Source organism: Triticum aestivum, chromosome 5B (assembly GCF_018294505.1).
Source record: "Triticum aestivum cultivar Chinese Spring chromosome 5B, IWGSC CS RefSeq v2.1, whole genome shotgun sequence".
Classification (NCBI taxonomy): domain Eukaryota; kingdom Viridiplantae; phylum Streptophyta; class Magnoliopsida; order Poales; family Poaceae; genus Triticum; species Triticum aestivum.
In genome coordinates this window covers 87,308,472-87,316,172 of record NC_057807.1, presented here as the reverse complement: position 1 = coordinate 87,316,172, position 7,701 = coordinate 87,308,472, and positions in this window count along the sequence as shown.

Below are 7,701 nucleotides of genomic sequence, written 5' to 3'. Positions count from 1 at the left end.
AAGAAGACGGACGCGGATGGTAATGTCACCATCTATAAAGCTCGACTTGTCGCTAAGGGTTATCGGCAAGTTCAAGGGTTGACTACGATGAGACTTTCTCTCCCGTAGCGAAGCTTAAGTCCGTCCGAATCATGTTAGCAATTGCCGCATACTATGATTATGAGATATGGCAGATGGACGTCAAAACGGCATTCCTTAACGGTTATCTTAAGGAAGAGCTGTATATGATGCAGCCGGAAGGTTTTGTCGATCCTAAGAATGCTAACAAAGTATGCAAGCTCCAGCGATCCATTTATGGGCTGGTGCAAGCATCTCGGAGTTGGAACATTCGCTTTGATGAGATGATCAAAGCGTTTGGGTTTATGCAGACTTATGGAGAAGCCTGCGTTTACAAGAAAGTGAGTGGGAGCTCTGTAGCATTTCTCATATTATATGTAGATGACATACTTTTGATGGGAAATGATATAGAATTCTTGGACAACATTAAGGCCTACTTGAATAAGTGTTTTTCAATGAAGGACCTTGGAGAAGCTGCTTACATATTAGGCATCAAGATCTATAGGGATAGATCGAGACGCCTCATAGGTCTTTCACAAAGCACATACCTTGATAAGATTTTGAAGAAGTTCAAAATGGATCAGTCCAAGAAAGGGTTCTTGCCTGTATTGCAAGGTGTGAGATTGAGCTCGGCTCAATGCCCGACCACGGCAAAAGATAAAGAAGAGATGAGTGTCATCCCCTATGCCTCAGCCATAGGATCTATTATGTATGCCATGCTGTGTACCAGACCTGATGTAAACCTTGCCGTAAGTTTGGTAGGAAGGTACCAAAGTAATCCCGGCAAGGAACACTGGACAACGGTCAAGAATATCCTGAAGTACCTGAAAAGGACAAAGGACATGTTTCTCGTTTATGGAGGTGACGAAGAGCTCGTCGTAAAGGGTTACGTCGACGCTAGCTTCGACACAGATCTGGATGACTCTAAGTCACAAACCGGATATGTGTATATGTTGAATGGTGGGGCAGTAAGCTGGTGCAGCTGCAAGCAGAGCGTCGTGGCGGGATCTACATGTGAAGCGGAGTACATGGCAGCCTCGGAGGCAGCGCATGAAGCAATTTGGGTGAAGGAGTTCATCACCGACCTAGGAGTCATACCCAATGCGTCGGGGCCGATCAAACTCTTCTGTGACAACACTGGAGCTATTGCCCTTGCCAAGGAGCCCAGGTTTCACAAGAAGACCAGGCACATCAAGCGTCGTTTCAACTCCATCCGTGAAAATGTTCAAGATGGAGACATAGATATTTGCAAAGTACATACGGATCTGAATGTCGCAGATCCGTTGACTAAACCTCTTCCGCGAGCAAAACATGATCAACACCAGAACTCTATGGGTGTTCGATTCATCACAATGTAACTAGATTATTGACTCTAGTGCAAGTGGGAGACTGTTGGAAATATGCCCTAGAGGCAATAATAAAAGGATTATTATTATATTTCTTTGTTCATGATAGTTGTCCTTTATTAATGCTATAATTGTATTATCCGGAAATCGTAATACACGTGTGAATACATAGACCACAATACGTCCCTAGTAAGCCTCTAGTTGACTAGCTCGTTGGTCAACAAATAGTCATGGTTTCCTGACTATGGACATTAGATGTCGTTGACAACGGGATCACATCATTAGGAGAATGATGTGATGGACAAGACCCAATCCTAAGCATAGCACAAGATCGTGTAGTTCGTTTTGCTAGAGCTTTTCCAATGTCAAGTATCGTTTCCTTAGACCATGAGATCGTGTAACTACCGGATACCGTAGGAGTGCTTTGGGTGTATCAAACGTCACAATGTAACTGGGTGACTATAAAGGTGCACTACAGGTATCTCCGAAAGTGTCTGTTGGGTTGACACGGACCGAGACTGGGATTTGTCACTCCGTATAACGGAGAGGTATCTCTGGGCCCACTCGGTAATGCATCATCATAATGAGCTCAAAGTGACAAGTGTTTGGTCACGGGATCATGCATTACGGTACGAGTAAAGTGACTTGTCGGTAACGAGACTGAACGAGGTATTGGGATACCGACGATCGAGTCTCGGGCAAGTAACGTACCGCTTTGACAAAGGGAATTGTATACGGGGTTGATTGAATCCTCGACATCGTGGTTCATCCGATGAGATCATCAAGGAGCATGTGGGAGACAACATGGGTATCCAGATCCCGCTGTTGGTTATTGACCGGAGGGCCGTCTCGGTCATGTCTGCATGTCTCCCGAACCCGTAGGGTCTACACACTTAAGGTTCGGTGACGCTAGGGTTATTAGGAAGACTTGTATGTGATTACCGAATGTTGTTCGGAGTCCCGGATGAGATCCCGGACGTCATGAGGAGTTCCGGAATGGTCTGGAGGTGAAGATTTATATATGGGAAGTTGTCATACGGTCACCGGAAAGTTTCGGGGGCATATCTGTATTGTACCGGGGCCACCGGAGGGGTTCCGGGGGTCCATCGGGAGGGGCGACCCCTCTCGGAGGGCCTCATGGGCCGTAGGGGGCAGGGAACCAGCCCCTGGAGGGCTGGGCGCGCCCCCCCTTGGGCCCATGCGCCTAGGGTTGGGGGGGAATCCCTAGTGGGGGCGCCCCCCTTGCTTGGGGGACAAGCCCCCTCCCTTGGCCGCCGCCCCCCCTCTAGATCTCATCTAGAGGGGGTCGGCCCCCTTCCCCCTTCCCCTATAAATAGAGGGGCGAGGGGAGGGCTGCACAAGACATCTAAGGTGCAGCCCCTCCCCTCCCCAACACCTCTCCTCCTCTATTAAGTGCTTGGCAAAGCCCTGTCGGAGTACTGCCTCTCCACCATCACCACGCCGTCGTGCTGCTGCTGGAGCCTTCTTCCTCAACCTATCGTTCCCCCTTGCTGGATCAAGAAGGAGGAGACGTCATCCTCTCCGTACGTGTGTTGAACGCGGAGGTGCTGTCCGTTCGGCACTTGGTCATCGGTGATTGGATCACGGCGAGTACGACTCCATCATCCCCGTTCCCTTGAACGCTTCCGCACGCGATCTACAAGTGGTATGTAGATGCATCTCTCTCCTATAACTCGTTGCTTAGATGAACTCATAGATGGATCTTGGTGAAACCGTAGGAAAATTTTTAGTTAGTTTACTTATGCCTCACCTCTTGCCATGTTTAACAACATTTAATATTGTTGTGTACCTAATCGAGAGAGAACTAAATAATTGCTTGTGGTGTTTCATCAATATGCAACTCGTTGCATATTGAGCTCCACTTAATTTGTAGTGTTGTTTGTTGCACTTTGCCATGCCATGCCTCTTTAAACCGGACATGCATCATACTTGTTTGTGCATCATGCCATGTTTATGCTTGTGTGTTTACCATGTTGTTTATTTCTTTCCGGTGTTGCTTCTTAGTTCCGTTAATGTTGCGATTGTGAGGATTCGTTCGACTACTCCTGTTCGTCTTCTTCATGGACTCGTTCTTCTTCCTAGCGGGATTTCAGGCAAGATGACCGCTACCCTGGATCTCACTACTATCATTGCTATGCTAGTTGCTTCGTTCTATCGCTTTGCTGCGCTACCTATCACCTGTTTATCAAGCCTCCCATATTGCCATGAACCTCTAACCTTTGACACCTTTCCTATGCAAACCGTTTTTTGGCTATGTTACCGCTTTTGCTCATCCCCTCTTATAGCGTTGCTAGTTGCAGGTGAAGTTGAAGATTTCTCCATGGTGGACAGGATTATGTTGGGATATCACAATATCTCTTATATTATTAATGCATCTATATACTTGGTAAAGGGTGGAAGACTCGGCCTTTTGCCTGGTGTTTTGTTCCACTCTTGCCGCCCTAGTTTCTGTCATACCGGTGTTATGTTCCCGGATTTTGCGTTCCTTACGCGGTTGGGTGATTTATGGGACCCCCTTGACAGTTCGCTTTGAATAAAACTCTTCCAGCAAGGCCCAACCTTGGTTTTACCATTTGCCTCACCACCACCTATACCCTTCCATTGGGTCGGCCAACCCGAGTGTTGGGGATATTACCACTAGGCGTAAACCGGCCTACTTGGGCCGGGTTAACTTCATTAGTGGTATAAGCAGATGAAGGCCCAAGGCCTATAGTCGGTTTAGAATCTGTAGCCGTAAACCGACCTGATGTATAACTTGTATTATAAGTTAGGAATAGAGAGATACCAACCGGGATACGAGTATGAACCGGTTGGGACTCTATGGACCGTCGGGCGTCACCCGTGTATATAAGGGGACGACCCGGCGGCGGTTCAGGACAGACAACGACAACTCGAGCCTGGGCGAAGCTTGTTTGCTCCCTAGCCATCGAGACCATATCAATTCCATCACAACTAGACGTAGGCTTTACCTTCATCGAAGGGGCCGAACTAGTATAAAACCCTCGTGTCTTTGTGTCCACTTTAACCCCTTCAAGTAAACCCGTGGCGATGGCTCCATGACTAAGTCCTTTCACTAGGACATCTGCCGTGACAAATCCACGACAGTTGGCGCCCACCGTGGGGCTATCGCACGATGGTTTGACGATCTTGGAGGGCAAGCTCAAAGGACTCGAAGGCTATGCTGTGGGCCAGATGACCAAGAGTCGTCGTGGCAAGATCTACATCGACGACGCAGGATGGGGTCCTGAGGCCGATTCGATTGAATACGGGTACCGGGTCCCCTTTGGTGGCATACACGTTTTCATCGGAAAGATCGGTGAGCCGGGGCCTGAGCCGGACATCTGCATCGACCTCGTCGAGACGGCTCAGCGTGCGAGATCTACCCAGGCTAAACCGGCCGTGAAGCGTGCCTTCGTTGGAGTCATCCACGGAGGAGGGCGTGAGGACGAGTCAGAACACGGTAGCGAGGCCGTCGTCTATTCCGGCGACGAGTCCTCGACCGGAGAGACCGAATCACTATACCAGTTACAAGACGACCAGGTTAGGGGCTGTTCCGATGGCGACAGTATTCCGGACCCCCCAGGCCAGGTCAACCGGGTTGGAATATTCATGGCCGGCACACAGGCGGCGAATCACTCTTCGACCGCCGCAGCAATGCTCTCCGGATCAGCAGGGGCAGGAGGCCTTGTGCGCCCGCCGGTTCAAGTTCTATCTGATCTATTTGATACACTAGCCGCGCTCATGGCAGAGGACAATCCGGCGGATCAGGAGGCCCATAATACAGAAATTGCAAAGGTGAGAGAGCAGATCGTGCAAGCCAAAGCGGATCTGGCCGCAGAAAAAGACAGGATGGCCGCAGAGCGGGCCGCTTTGGACGCCCAGGCTTATAAGCTCATGCTTGACCAGAACGCATCACAGGAGGTCTTAAAGCGGAAGCACAGGTCACGCCTGCCGTTAGGGTTTGATCCCCGGAATCTCTTTCACACTCCAGGAGCTGGACCCAGTAATCCGCCGCGGCACCTGGAGACAAACCGGATTGAGGCACCAGGACCAGGGGGGACGGTCCAACCTCGCCTGATGGAACCTCCTCAGCAGAACATTGTGATTCTTCCGCCGGTCCAGACGCCCCCAGGTCATTATTCTAATCCTATGGACAACCTTGTTGCGGCCGCCGCGCGATTAGAGGCTATCCCAGTCGAAGGGGACTCTCCGCAAGCGATAGAGACGCGCCGGGTTAAGGAGCTTCTCCGGACCGCGCTGATTCAGCAGGAAGCATACTCGTACAGCCGTGATCGGATTCACTCTACGCCCCGTCCAAGCCGGAGCTATAGCAGGCGCATGGATGAACCGGCCATATCGAGCAATGCGCGAGGCCGTGAAGCAGCCCATGGCAATAGCCCGGCAGGCGGTGTTCGCGATGCTCAGGATGTGGTGGACCGGGCCCGGGCACGGAGGGAAGCCGAGTTAGCAGCGCAGGATGATGCGGATCAACTTACACCGGTTCGCCCTACCACCTTCGCCGGACCAGGAGTCGCATCCGCTTTGGGAGTGCCTTGTTTAATCCCCGCTTTACGCAATGTGCGCCTGCCCAAAGATTTCAAGGGTCCACGCAAGGTGCCGAATTACACCGCTGATTTATCCCCTGAAGCGTGGATAGAGAGTTATGAGATGGCCATGGAGATGTTAGACGTGGATGAGACCGCATGTGCAAAATACTTCACCATGATGCTTGAAGGCACGGCGCGTACCTGGTTGAAGAGCCTACCGCCCAATTCTGTCGGCTCATGGGCCCAGTTGCGGGCCCGGTTTATCCAGAATTTCAAGGATACGTGTAAGCAGCCCAAATCCATAGTAGACCTGGCGGCTTGTGTCCAGGGGGAAGGAGAATCAACGACCCATTGGGTGCGCCGCGTTTCGGAAATTTTGCACTCGTCCGACAGGATTAATGCTGACTCTGCGATCTTAACCCTGGAAGGCAACTGCCGGTTTGAGCCTTTAAAATTGAAATTGGGACGCATGAAGCGGTTCTGTAATGACATGGGAACCCTCATGGCCGCTCTAGTGAAGTATGCTGATTCGGACAGTACCAAGGATCCCGAGACTGATGATGATGAAGCAGGGAAGGGAAGGAAGAATAGCAACTCCAAACAGCAGCAGTATAAACCGGCGGGTCATGGAAACGGAGGCAAGCGCAAGGCGGATGGCAGCATGGACTTTGTGGCCAACACTAATGCACAGGACAGGGGGCAGCGGCGCAGAGGTAAAGCGGCAAATCGTAATGGGGCTCCCAATCCTAACGCAAGCCGCTTGAGTTATTTGATGAATCAGCCTTGCCCGAAGCACGGGACGAAGGAGGCGCCGGCTAACCATCTTTGGAAGGATTGTTATATCATGCAGGAGTTTAAAAACTCTAATGCCTTCCGGTATGATCACGGGTCAGGTGGCGGTTCAGGATCCGGTTTTCGTGGGCCGGATCACGATGGAGCTTCCGGTTCAGGTCGCAATCAGGGCGGTCACAATCACCAGAATAATCAGAACGGCCAGCAGCAGCAGCAGCAGTCGGGTTATCAGAGCCAGCCAAAACAGTTGAACAATGGGCAATATCATGTTTTCACAACTAGCTTGGATAAACGCGACCGAAAACTCCACAAGCGAGCGGTGAATTCTGCTGAACCGGCCTTACCACGTTACTTGCGCTGGTCGGAACAGCCTATCGTGTGGAGCAGAGAGGATCACCCGCCCCGGGTTGATAATCCGGGCCAGCTAGCATTAGTGGTAGACCCTCAGGTGGGGGGTTATAAATTCACCAAGGTACTCATGGATGGAGGAAGCAGTATTAACATACTATACTATGAGACATTCCGTCGCATGGGTTTAACAGACAAAGATCTCAGACCGTCTAATACGGTGTTCCATGGTGTGGTGCCTGGCAAATCTGCATATCCTGTTGGTAAGATAGCCCTGGACGTGGCTTTTGGGGACGAGCACGACTCCCGGTCGGAAAAACTAACATTTGAGGTGGTGAAGATCCAGAGCCCATATCATGCCTTGTTTGGCCGGCCGGCTTACGCCAAGTTCATGGCGCGGCCTTGTTATATCTACTTGCAGCTCAAGATGCCGGGTTACAAGGGGACAATAACGGTTCATGGGAGCCGTAGGGTCGCTTTGGAATGTGAGGAAGGTGATGCGGCTTATGCAGAGTCGGTCTGTGCCACGGAGGAGTTGAAGTACTATAAGGACAATGTTGATCCAGCGGATATGACTCCTTTGAAGAAGC